This window comes from Podarcis melisellensis (assembly GCF_964234715.1).
Source record: "Podarcis melisellensis genome assembly, chromosome: 6".
Classification (NCBI taxonomy): domain Eukaryota; kingdom Metazoa; phylum Chordata; class Lepidosauria; order Squamata; family Lacertidae; genus Podarcis; species Podarcis melisellensis.
The window spans coordinates 9,557,677-9,572,093 of NC_138538.1; positions in this window are offsets into that span (position 1 = coordinate 9,557,677).

Below are 14,417 nucleotides of genomic sequence, written 5' to 3' on the forward strand. Positions count from 1 at the left end.
TTTTTTATCCCTTGTACCTGGGAACGGCTTCTCTCCCAGGGCTCTGCTGAGTTAAACCCCATTACTGGAAATAAATGGTTTCGTCATCGCTTTTGTGTCTCCCCCCCTCCTTGCAGGAAGTGGGGGGGACACACACAGCAGCATTTCATCATTTCTGCCATGCTGTTCAATTAAAGCCTGACTTAATTTCATCCAGGACTGTCAACAACATATTGTAAAAACTAGTGAGATATGTAATTCTTAAAAGCCTGTTGAGGATGAAAACAGTATCAGTGGAGAGATAGCATGTTGTGGGGGGGGGGGAGTCATAGAATTGGACAGGGTCTAGCTGATCCTCTTTTCCGTAAGTGGGCCCTCCAGGTAGACTCCAAATTTCAGGTAGGCTCCAAATTGCAATCCAGCAACATTCTCCAGTCCTCCAACCCCTGCTCTAATCTAACCTTCTGCCCTGGAATAAATATCCTCCATCTAAATTTTTCCAAGGCTGCTCCCTTCTATAGCACTTCTGTGGTGTGCTAACTCTCGCTTCCCCCATGTACAAATTCGCCATTTTCAGTTTCTTTCAGCTACTCATTTTGCCGCCCCTAAATTCAGTTTTCCCCACCTCCAAACCAGCTTGCTGTTTATTTATTTTTTTAATCTGCACAAAAACACATATACGTTCTTGTGCCTTATATAGACATTTTGCTGTGCAATGAGCATGTTTTGAAAGCAATTTCCCCTAACGGTTTCGTATGTTATTTCCACCGACATATACATTTTTTCACACCATTTTCCCTAATATGCACTTTTACGTACACATTTTTGTTGTTGTTGTTAGAAAAGTACCTTAGAAAAAAACCTGAGAAATGCAAAAATTCAGAGCGGCATTTTGATTCATGAATTGGTTTGGGAAATGCAGATTAGGTAAATTTGCATTCAGCTGCAAACCAAACAAATTTCTCTTCCCTCGATACTTTGAAGTCCATGATTATTTTTATCCTCAACTGCACTGAAGTCTACATATGTAAAATTCAATTTACTCACGTTCATCTTGCCTAGTTTCTTTCCATCCCTCCTGCTGTCTTCCCACAAATAATATATATATATATATATTTTAAAAAGGTTCCTTTGTATTTTTTCAATGCACAATGGAATACACTCTACCACTGTTACACATCATTGCTATTACCAGTACTAACACTACTGCCAGTACTACTAAAAGTACTACTACTAATAACAATCTGCAACCAGCAAAGTTATTCTGATGCTTATCTGCTCTTACAGGGAAAAGCGAAACTGAGAGGAGATATAATAGCTTTGAAAGGAGAGCCCTACAATTAATTGAACCATGTTATTTCTAGATACTCTTTCAAGAGAGGCCCAAAGTCAAGGAATGAAATGAAGACCTAGCCGAAGTAAAGATATGAAACAATTCAGCCTTTTTCTCGAGTCGTTTGGAGAACCAAAGGATTTAATTAATCACATTTTCATGCAAGCAGAGTGGTAATTGGAAGCATGCGGCCTGAATCGTAAAAAAGAGGACATGGAACATGAATGGGATGTGCCTTGGAAAATGAGCAATTACTGGTCCGTGATGGTCGGATTAACACTGTGAAAATGCCCTGCATAAGCTGGGAATACCTGGATGACTTCAGCATCTTGCAGGCGGTCTAAGAACTTCACTCGGAAGCTACAGTGGGAGAGAATTGTGAGGACACAAGGCGGAGGCACCGAGGCAATCCTGGTAGCCGATGAGTTAGCACCAGTTCACCACTCTCATAAGGAAGGACAGAAGAGGGCCCACGTAATGTATTTGAAATCAATTGCAGAGTTGGCGAGAGAAAGGGTGTGTATGTGTTGTAGCATTTGTTTAGCTCTCTGCAATGAGTTATGGTTGGAGGTTCCCTTTTTGGAAAAGCAGTCGCGCACCCCCCCCCTTGTTGTTCACCATTAATCAAAAATAATAATGTGCTTTCCACCAGGGAGACCTTAGTGGCAAAACTGCAAATAGCCACTGAAGGCTTTGCAGTTTGTTACAAAGGGCTTCCGTGCTGCTACCTTTTGCCTGCAGGCTGAGCATTCGGACACAAGAATGTTCCCTTGGGGCAACTATTTCCTTATTACAGTTTGCCAAGGTATCAGGAGGGGGACTATATATATATATATATATATATATATATTTGCTTTCGTAGATTTTCACGGGTACAGGAATGCAGGTTTTGGTGTCCTCGGGTGTCTTCCCGTGTAAAAGTTGGGGTGTCTAGGCGACGTTTCGACGAGGTCTCACTCGTCATCTTCAGGCTGGTGCTTCCGGCTTCTTGTTACTGGAACAGAGCAGGATCTCAGTGTTTGAGTTCCTATAAATACTGTTGAGGGGGTGTGGTGTATAGCCTCCAATGTTCTGGGCAGAGAGGAAGTTCCCAGGCTAGTGTGCCTTTTCTTCACACTAGCCTGGGAACTTCCTCTCTGCCCAGAACATTGGAGGCTATACACCACACCCCCTCAACAGTATTTATAGGAACTCAAACACTGAGATCCTGCTCTGTTCCAGTAACAAGAAGCCGAAAGCACCAGCCTGAAGATGACGAGTGAGACCTCGTCGAAACGTCGCCTAGACACCCCAACTTTTACACGGGAAGACACCCGAGGACACCAAAACCTGCATATATATATATATATATATATATAATCGCCTACTTTAAACAAATACAGTATATAACAAGCCAGCTCAAGAAATATCACCTGAATGGAGACCAAAAAAAGACACAAATACACATACAGATGCGGCATAACTGCCTATCTGTAAGTAATGAAAATACCAATAAAAAGCTTTGCAGCACCCCTGGAAGAAGATGGAAGGGCCGTAGCGCAGTGGTAAAGAATCAGCCTTGCAAGCAGAAGGTCCCAGGTTCAATCCCTGCCATCTCCAGGTACAGCTGAGAGAGGACTCTCCCTGAAACCTCCCTGAAACCTTGCAGAGCAGCTGCCAGTCAGTGTAGACAATATACAGCCAGTGGTCTGACTCTGTATAAGACAGCTTCCTATGTTCCTAGACTTCGCTGAGGTTTGAGGTTTTCTGCATTCAAGCGGTAAATATATATTTTCATGAAATAGTTTTTTAAAAGGCATTTCTGTAATTTGGAGAGAGATGGCCAGTGCTTGCCCTCAATGGGCTTGTTACACTGGTCCGAAGGTGTTATATTTCCCCCTTTTTTCTTTTTATTGATACACCAAAAAAGAAACAAGACAAAAATACAAATGAAAATATCGATAAACACAATATTAATTACAAAACAATAAAGCAAAAAATGGTCTTTAGACTATAGACCTGACCTCCCGTCTATTCCCTATTTCAATTATATATTGCTTGTTGCCCGTACACACTTGTATTTTAAATTGACTATTTCTTACTTTATCTTAGGTCTCGTATCTTTCTCAAAGCTACTACTGAAGGTGTTCATAGGCCATTACAGAGACTGTAATGGCAAATGGGTGTGTGTGTTTGTGATCTCTTCATGGTTTGGAGGCCCAAAGTACTGGTTAGAGTGTTTTGCTAGGACTGGGGAAACCAGGTTCAAATTCCCCTTCTGCTATGAAGCTCATGCAGTGGCGTGGGGGGTGCAGGGGGGGCCGGCCGCACCGGGCGCAACATTTGGGGGGGGCGCGCTCGCACTCGCAGCTCTCTGCCCCTACCTGGCTCACTCACTCTCTCTCACTGCAGTGCTGGCTGTGCGAATCCGATCTGAGCTGCCGGGTCGCCGCCCACTGTGGAGGGGGTGGGTGCCAGGCGTGCGGTGTGGAGAGAGAGCGAGGGACTATCTGAGGGAGGGACAGTGCAGCGGCCACCCAGCACAGCGCTGAGCGCGGAAGAGAACCACACCAGACCAGACCAGGCAGCAGCAAGAAGAAGCTGGCAGCAGCGGCAGGTTAGGGGTTAGGGGGCGCAAATTACTTGCCTTGCCCCGGGTGCTGACAACCCACGCTATGCCGCTGAGCTCATGAAGCCCCCCCCTCTCTCTGCCTAACCTACCTCACAAGATTGTGAGGATAAAGTGAAGGTGGGGGGAAATGATGCATGCAGCCTTGAGCTCACTGGAATAAAGACAGGTGATAAATGTAATCATTCAATTAATGTGAAAAAGGTGAGGACATAATGCCAAGGACTGGAATGCACACAGTATAAACTGGAGAGAGTCATCTTGCTTGTTTCTTTGTAGTTTCTTACTTAGAGCTGCCACATGTCCTCAACAACTTTGGGGTATGCCTAACGAAAGCTCAACAATTTTGGCGTTTTCCAAACAAAAGAGCAATAACGTCAGCAGTTTCCTTAAACAGAAACTCAACAATTTGGGGGTTCTTAAAAAAAAAAGAAGCTCCACAACTTTTGGGGTGTTCTGGTTTTTACTTTTTGAAATGTGGCAACCTTACTTTAACTTTTCTTTAAAAGCACAGAAGAAGAGACAGCTCCTTTTGCCAAGGAGTGACAACCTCCCGTTTCACACACCAGCAACTTGATGCCCTTTTAAGCTCATTTTGAGGCCTTGATGATGAAAAGCAAAATGACATCGGTGGTGATACTGGAAACAAACGTGGGCACCTCTGATGGTGCAGGAAACAGAGCAGAACATTCAGGTCTAGAAACCTTCACAGAGGCAATGCATATCCATAGAGCTCCACAGCTATCCTATACATCCCCCAAAACAATCTGCTGTTGGCCTGCAACCCAGGAAATCAGCCCCTGTGCAGCATTGCAAACAACTCTAGGAGATCTGCATGGCTGAAAAAGTACAGAGTATTTTTAGGCAACTGTTCTGTGGCTTTATGGTGGAATGCAGGAACAGCATATGTGCACTGGTGGTTGAAGACACAGCAAAATTCCCTCTCTGGGTCCATCTAAAAGTGTATTGGCAAATGAAGGCCTGGGAATAGGACCACGGATTCTCCACTCACTGCAAAATGCTTTGGGGAGAGAAGAGGAGGATTGTGCTTAATCCTCTCTGTCTCAACAACCCCTTCCCCACAGCTACCTTTCTCCCAACAAGGTTTTCCAAAGCCATGATGATCACGTCAAGTGGGGAGGGAGGGATATGACTGGTGGAAGCAAAATATTTAAGCACCCCAAGCCACCATTTCTATTCCAGCAAATCAACCCCTCCTTACTGCTTCTGTGCAGTAGCTCAGGTTCCCAGCCCAAAGCTTGCTTGCAGATATTCAGGACAGCCCTTATTCTCTTAAGGCAACACATTATTTTATTCTACTGCCTCTTTGGTGCTGCAGCAAACAACACCCACATTTCCAGAGCTCACCATTAAAAGAATTCCCAAGAACTGCCTAACCCAAATTCCCCAGAAGGACTCAAAATCCTACACCACCAGTTGTTAGAATACAACTATCTTTGCGAACCTGGTGCCCTCCAGAACTACAACTCCCATCAGTCTCAGTCACCAAGTTGGTGAAACCTGGGATAAAAATATATATCACCTTAACTGTTTTGTGTCTATGTCAAACAGGTCTGGCAACATGTATTTTAACCAGGGATGAGAAACTTGGTTAGTTCCGAGGCTCTCATTGGAAATCTATAAAGAGCTTGATGGCTGCACCTCATTTGCACATAGCAGCTGCATGCAGTCAGCACTATTTGCGCACTGTTTTCACAAGTACATCACATGCTGCGCGACAGCGAGCAAGCGCACTGTGCCTATTCCGCAAAATCCTGCAGTTGCCACTCTCAAATGCAGAAACTGCAAGCGGCTAACACGGCTTCCTTTCTGAAACCTTTTGTCATTCTGCTGATGGTAAGAGCATGTGTACATTAGAATACAGAGGTGACCGGATGAGGCTAGATAGACCAATACAAAGACCTGACTCAGTGCAAAGAAATGCCTTACATCTTCTTAATATGGCCTCCATATTGCAGATGGACGGGGAGGAGACGGGGAGGTTCATAGCTTGCTTATGGTCACCTCATGAGTTTGAGGCAAAGGTAGCTTTGAGGCTTGGGCTTCCAAGTTCCTAGCCGAAGTCCTATGTGCATCAACAATGTTTAGACAACACAATGACCATATAAATATGTAATAGACAATCTTTATAGAATTCCTTCAAACAATAGTATGTATTCTTTTTCAATATTGTTTGTATTACAGTTTATAATTTTTGTATGTCATGCAGTCTGTAAAATTTTATTTTCAGTTTATGAAACAATTCTATATTCTCCCACCACGCTGATGAAGATCTACGAAACAGCAGTCAATATCTGGAATCTCTGTTCAGTGTTGGACATTATATTTGCTGAATACACAAAGCTTCACAGCTTATCTTCCATCGTACAAAGTTTGGTACCTCGCTTCATTTAAAGATTTTCAGAGACTTTGAGAGTAAGATTTCATTTCAAACTTGTTATTGATTGAAGGAATTCTATAAAGATTGTCTATTACATATGTATATGGTCATCGTGTTGCCTAAACGTTGTTGACATTCTCTTTTGCAACACAGGGGTTTGTTTGAAGTCCGATGTGCAGCTTCCTAGGAGGAACACTGACTTTGAATAAGTATGCGCAGTGTTCCTCTGCAAGACTTTTAGCCACTCTGTGACAGTGAATCTCATGATATCAGCATCAGCAGACGAGGAGATTCATTTCTGCTTTGGACTTCCATTAGGATCCCGGTGCTCTTATCTTCCTCTCTCTTTCCCTTTTCTCTCCCCCCCCCCCACTTTTTTTTGTCTTCAAGCCAAAGGATCACAAATTGTCATCGCAAATCACAACATGTCAATATCGCTAATGAAGCAGAAGATTCCCAGCATGCAGTAGAATTAAAGAACATTGAACCGCCAACCTGATGTCTTTCTCTCTGAATAAAAGGAAAGGGAACCTTCCCTCCCATACCTGGAAGCTGTTTTTGTGGGGCGGGGGGAGCTGTGAAGGAACAAAACTGCTGACCTTCAAGCTACTATTCATTTCAAGCACAGATGGCTCACATTTGAGGCAGTTCTGATATCCGTCATCTGGATAAAGAGATCATTTCCCCCCCCCCCTTCCTTTTTGGATCAAACCCATTCACAGTTTATCATGGGGGGAATCCAATCAAAACAACAATGCTAAATATTGATTCTTTTTTTACAGCTTTATCTTAATGAAGTGCACATTCCTTTAGTAATTAGCTCTGAGAAGTTTTCTCCAAGTTAATGTGGTGTTTGATGCTGCTAAATCTGAAGGAGTCCTGCCACAGATGAAAAGGCCTTTGATAACCCAGACACTCTCTTATCTCTCCCTTGTCCAAAGAGACAATTCGCCAACAGTACTGTGAATGCAATGCAGATTATTCAGCCAGATTGCAATGGTGGCGCAGTAAGATTCTGCAGAAACTGCTGCAAGCCACACTGCTGCAACCCCACTGCAACCTTTCCCAAGTGTTATTTCCATGTAAGTTAACGTCTATAGGGCAGGGTGCGTTGATAGGCATACTATCATGGGATGGGGAAGAAACATAGCTGTCAACTTTCAGATTTGAAAATAAGGGATCAGCAGCCTCACCTGTCCCGGAGACAGTCTAAAGGATATCTAACAATCCAGGATAGCAGCGGAAAGCAGCGGGAAACAGCGCTGGAATAAGGGAATTTCCCACAAAAAAAGGGAAGGTTGACAGCTATGGGAAGAAATCTGAGGCAGTTCGCATTTAAAGGTGAACCCCCCCACACACCTATTAGAAACTTCAGTGATTAACTGGTATAGGAAAAGCCGTGATAAATAATAGAATGAATAATAATAATTTTTAAAAAAACCAGCACTTTCCAAAGCAATATGCAACCTGAAACACACCCGTTCTTCAAAATTCACACTTTTACGAAAATTGCAGTATCGTTCCCAAGACATGCGATAGGTACAACAGATGCATATACTAGGATATAAAGTGTGCATAGAAATGCATATATTAATGAAAATAACATACAAAGTGCATTAGGTAAAGGGAAATTGCTTTGCCAAAATGTGTATATCGAGAGAAATTCACGCTAAAGTGCTAGCCATTGGGTTCATAGTATTGCATCATTTGTAGATATAGCATGCTACTTATTGTAAGAATCTTGGAATCCAACACAGCTAGAAAGAAAAAAAAACAGTAAATTAAATAGATGACTTTTAGTTTTTGTTAATGGGAAAATATTGTTGAGGTTATTTAAAAAAAAATAGCTCCCAGGCATGTAACTAAAATTATTATTTCTAAAAAATCTAGCAGCTGCATCTTTTTCTGATCCCATGAATAGGAAGTTAAGCATCCATGTTTTCTGTGTGTTTGTCTTTTAAAACACCAACAATCTAAATAACCATAATAATATTAAACTTCTGACTGCCGTGAGGATTAAGGTTTGGAAGTATGGTCCTTTCTGTTGAACAAACTGCCCACTTCCAGAACAGAACAGATTTGTCCTGGGATAAATAGCTTGCGTTCAGTGTTGTGTAAAGCAGGTCATTCCATCATTGCAGAGACTTCTCCCAGCATAATGGAACAATCTCTTTCCTCCCTTTGTGCACCTCCGAAATCTGTTCTGGGGGCTCCAATCCTCCAGAGCACATTTGGGGGTGGCATGGGGTAAATGTGGGAAAGGAGGGGGGATCCCATTGCATCAGTGCTAATCCTTGCACGAGTGCAACTATAAGAGCAGTTTGACAGTGGAACAGACTATGGCGAAAAGTGGTAGACTCTCCTTCTCTGCAGGTTTTTAAGCAGAGCTTGGATAACCGTAAGCCAAGGTGTCTTTAGCTGTGATTCCTGCATTGCAGGGGATTGAAATAAATGATGCGTAGGGTCCCTTCCAAGTTCTATGATTCTATTTCATACATACCGCTTAATACCTCCCAAACATACATGCAATGACTGAGTGATTTATTGTGTGCTTGGGGGCTTCAGGGTATACACAGAGCTCCTTCCATCACAAGTGCTTTCCCACTAATTCAATGGATCGGGTCTGCATGATTGTCCATTTTTAAGTTTATGACTCACCAGAACACACGGAGCTCTGGATCAGGGTGAACGGGTGCATAACCTGTGAATTTATAACCGCAAGTCGCAGGCATAATTTGTCACGTCCAACCAGGAGTTCTCAGCATGATGGGCTACCATTTTTCAAAAGGCACAGAAGCACACCAAAGCTATTTTAAAGGCCCTGCACACCTACATAATTAGATAACGCTTAACATGTGTGCATCTGATGGGCCATCGTTTATGTGATAGGATCCATCAGGGCCCAGGAGCTGTCATTGCAAAGCCATGCATAAGCTAAGCGGAGAGCATTTCGGGCAAATACATCTTACTCCGGAACTTTATCTACATCAACATTTGCTCCAATTATAACTAATTGGACACATATTGCATTTTCATAGCATCTAATTTTCTATTGATTTTAACGGGGCTGCTGCTGTTTTGTCGAATAGAGCAGTATCTGGTATCAGTCGCTGTTTAAAAATGCTGAGTACACTGCCCTGGATGGGATTATGCAGTCAGCAGATGTTTGAAACCCCTTTAATTGTTTGCTTTATCAAATGCAGAAACTGTAGTGGCAGTGAACAGTTCCTTTGCTTTTATCGTACCTTAGCTTTTACAAGGGTGGGGCAGAGGCAGGGAGGAGAGAGAGAGAGAGAGAGAGAGAGAGAGAGAGAGAGAGAGAGAGAGAGAGAGAAAGAAAGAAAGAAAGAAAGAAAGAAAGAAAGAAAGAAAGAAAGAAAGAAAGAAAGAAAGAAAGATGGTTGTGAAGAAGGATGTTTCAGCAAGTCATTCTTTGCAAATTCCCCTGCAAACTGAACTGACCCACACCCTCTCAACTAATGGAATTGGACTGCAACTATTCTTCAGATTTCACACTTCACTGTATTTTGCGATGCACTCCTTGGCTCGGAAATGTACCAAAATGTTTTTAAGTGTATATTAGATTTAAAAAACATTTATATGGATTAATACAGAATTAAAATATAACCGTAACACCTCAGTCAGCCATGAAATATACTTGAACAAACAAAGTCACTTACGCTGTGCTCCAAAGTCCTGCAAGAGCAGATGTAACTTAAACTATGAATGAACCTTAAGTGGAGGAGATACCGGTACATCTATCTGAAAGCCTTGGGTAATAATGCTCTTTGAGGTCCTTCCTATTATTATTATTATTATTATTATTATTATTATTATACCGCCCTATACCCTGAGGTCTGAGGGCGGTTCACAGATTGAAATCAAAATATAAAACCATAAAATACATAACCAAAACACAGTCATACCTCGGGTTGAATGTGCTTTGGGATGAGCACGTTCGAGTTGCACTCTGCGGCAACCCAGAAGTAATGGAGCGTGTTACTTCCGGGTTTCGCCGCTTGCGCATGTGCAGAAGCGGCAAAAAGCGACGCGCGCATGTGCAGATGTGCCGTCGCTGGTTATGTTTGCTTCTTGATGCGAACAGGGCTCCGGAACGGATCCTGATCACATCTAGAGGTACCACTGTAAAAGCAACTACACAATATTTATCTGAGGATCTGGGTCCAAGGAATTTTCCTTATGGACTTTGGATGGAAATTCATGACTTTGTTCCTGCCCAGCTTCCCCCAAGTCCAACAGTGCTTAGAAGGGGTGGAAAAAAAGGTCTTGGTGGACTGCAATCTAAACGAGCTAGCAAACCCTTCTGCCACAGAGCCAGAGAGCCATATTGGCCACTGCCGTAAGAATAATTGCAGCTGGAATTCCATGCAATGCTTTCCCTAACTTGAGCATGCAACAGGGAGTCCATTGCTTCCAGAAATCTCCAAAATTACTTTGTTGTGGGGGAAAGATTCAGGACACAGCTTCAAGCAACCAGCTTGACGCTTCAGACTACTCAATATCTTTTTCTGCCCTTAAGCCATGGGCTTCCTCCTTCACTGCTTTCACTTGCCCATGGTCTCCTGTTCTAGGAATCTGTTCTGCTTATTCTTTCTTTCCGCCCCTTACAGCTAGAACACATTCAAAGTACACCACGGGGTACCACTTATTTGCTCTGCTCAGTCAATCAGGAATGGGGCAGAAATTTGGTACAGTTCGCATTTTGATGCCAATAGACCCGATTCATTCCTCCTAAGCCAACGTGCAAACCGAAATGCAGCTGTCCCTTGGCATCTTTTGCCTTTTGCCATATTTGGCACGGCAGTTTTCCCAACTCAGAAATGTGCACCTCGAAAGCATGCATAAAAATGCAGCTATTGGTGAAAATAGCATACACAACGTTTGTATTCCCGTGAGGGAGAACTGCTTGCAAAAATATGTGTGTAAGCAGGCAGAATTGCATTCAGAAATGCAATGCTAGAATAAATGTGTACTAAAATGCTGGTGAATCTGCTTTTTTAGATATACAAAAAATGCAAACTGATGCAGAAATGTCATGAACTGAACTTTAGAGTGGGAAAAAAAATGAGAAACAGAGAGATTATGAAATTGACAGATTAGTCCATTTCTATGTTCAAAAGCCTTTCTTATTTTTTTTTTTAAAACCCTCTATGGTTTAATCCCTACTCAACCGAAGCAAAAAAGACATTTACTCATATTTATCATTGGTTCCCTTACTGCAAACTGTCTGTCGCTTCTCTCTCTGTCTCACTACTGTTTTCCCCTTACCAAAATATATACTGTAACCTCCATGGGGGCAGAGACCTGTCTTTTTGCTTCTGCTTCTCATTACGCTGATGACACAACAGCAATTATAATCACAAGTTAACTCTGAGCAGTCACCCAATTAATTCAGTTACCTCTCATTCCAATCTAGAGACTCGTTTCAGAAGCCCCCTCTCTCTCTGTCGCACACATAAACACAAAATTGTGACAATTATTAATTGTTTCTGGAGACCTTTCTCAAGTGCAGAGTACTCTACAGCAATTACCTCCAGTTTTTAAATGTAAACGGCTTCCTGCTGATTGTATCGCAATGACTTTTAAGAAGCGGTGATTTGCCACCTGATGAATCTTTAGTCCCATCTTTTGGTTAATTATTAAAACGAATAACAAAATATCTTGGCCCATAACAGAAAGAGGCATGCATTTAACCATGCTGACTAACAGCCTGATCCTAAGACGTGTCGCTCCAGCAGAAAAGTCTTTCGCATGATGCGAAACAGCTGCTACACTCACAGATGGAAAGCGCAAATAAAAAGCCTCTAAAAGTGTTTTTGTTTTTATCTTGTATTTTCATGTTGCGAACCTCTCTGAGATCAGCGGAAGAAGGGCGGTATATAGAAAGATAAATAAATGAAATAAACAATGGCTATAGCGTGATGTCGAATTCCACCCGTTGAAATTAACTGACCTAAGTAAATCTTGTCTATTAACATTCATGGGTCTACTCTGAGAAAGACTACCATGGAATACTGTCCTGTTAAGGTTACAAGAAAAGGTACTTGAAAACTGCTGATTCCGGGGTCCGGACCCAGAAGTTTCTGCAGCCAAAGCCACTGAGCTATGTTACCTTTTCTCAGAGGGCAAAGGCACCTGGTGCAGGGCTTCCTCTCTATATGCCGATCAAAATGCAACATGCAATCTCTGTTAATTCCACTGGAGATTATGTGCAAATAGAAATCCACTGCCCCGTGATTTGATGCTTTACCTCTACACCAGCCCAGCAAGGCCTACGCAAATCAAAGAAAATTTTGCTTTTGACTTCGTTATTATCTGTTTTGCTTAAGGACAAATGTCTGGAACAGAGAGAGAGGGGGAAATCAGAGATGACTTTTCAGTGCTGACTCAGCCAAGCTGCACAACGAGAAGAGCTAAGACCCAACCCATAACTTCTGAATCTGTTCAAAAGGCTTATTATTCTTCAACGCCGATAAAACTTTAATACCAAGATGCTCAGCTTTTTAATAAACGTGTCAACAAAAGAGCAAAGCAAATTGATGGGGGCCTTCCCAAGGAATAAATTCCCATTTCAAACAGTCCAGAGGAATGCAGAGCATGAAGTCAGGAGGAGCCTGGACGATGGTTTTGCTGCCCTTTGCAAAAATGTCCAAATGGGCGTTTCGGTCTCATTACTTCCAAGAAAGCACCTGCCCTAGTTAAAAAGGCAGTGTGATGGAATAAAATGTATCTGAGGTCACAACTTTGCAAGAATCATAATCACAGGAAGGAGCGTATCTTCTGACTTTAAATTAATTAAGAAGATGTGAGTTTTCATTAAAGTGATACATGCAAAAACCTGTCCCCATACTCCTGCTCATTCGATAATTAATAGACATTGTTCAGCAAGGAGTGTACAAAACTTTGGGTGGTATTCAGCTAACACTTCCCAACAGTGCAAGGATTTGCGTTTGCGCAACAGGACTTCCACCCCCTGCTGCTTCCTCCCCAAAATCTATGCACCCTCCCCAAATCTACTCCAGAGAGTTAGGGGAACCCCTATAACAGATTTGGGGGTCATACATGGGAAGGGGGAGAGAATGGTGTTGTACAAGTGGAAATCTTTGCTCTGACAAAACTGTGCTCTATTTTCACATTTTCCTTGAGGTCTGCATTCTCCAATGCGCTTTGATTGGTTATCCTGATTTTTGGGGAGAGACCATACCTAGAATGCTAGGAACCAGCTTAGCTGATCATCAACACCACAAATTAGATATTTTTGCACAAGCCACACCAAACCTTGAGCTAACAGACTACAGTACCTCTCCTCCTTCACTGCAACATTTCATATGTTGGTATGTTAACTTACTTTGTTTCGAATAAACCACAGTTTCCTCAGCTTGTTTGGAACAATGAACTGTGATCTGTTCTGAAGTGGGAGCTTCCTACCTTCTCCTCTTACTGCGGCTTGCTCGTGGTCATCTGAGCCACAGAAGTTCTCAGGTTTAAGTCCTAACATCTATGACTAAAAAGTTTACGTACAGCATGGATCCTTGTGCAGCCAAAACAGCACACAAGAAGGAGGTAGCAGCAGCCCTAGGGAAACCCAACCAGATAGTCTATAGAAAAATATCTTAAAAGCTTAAGGGAGGAAAGTCCTAAGTCGGAGAACTCACAGATACAAAGAGGACCAGGCATGCTCAAAGGTCATACAATGCTGGCTGTTTGTTGGAGGAGCAGAAAACATAGTGGAAATGAAATGGAGTATTCTGGGATAGGGTGTGGCTAGCTGGAACCCTGAACAGGAGCATTCCATATGGAAACGTTTTGTTCCTAGTCCTCTGTTTCGATCCTTTCTAGCTACACTGCATCTCCCTCTTTCTTCCTTCTGACCTTCATTGCAGCTTCTTTTGGCTCCTCTCCTCCCTCCACAAATTGCCTGCCACTGCAGATGAGTCTCTGTCCATTTTGTGTGACCAGGTTTTTGCAATAGTGATAGAGGGGTCCCTGTGCCCTACAGAGCAACGTACACCCTTCTATTCCCTGTAGAGCTGAAAGGAAACGGAATGGGAATTGGAAAGTCGGCAAAGTTAGCA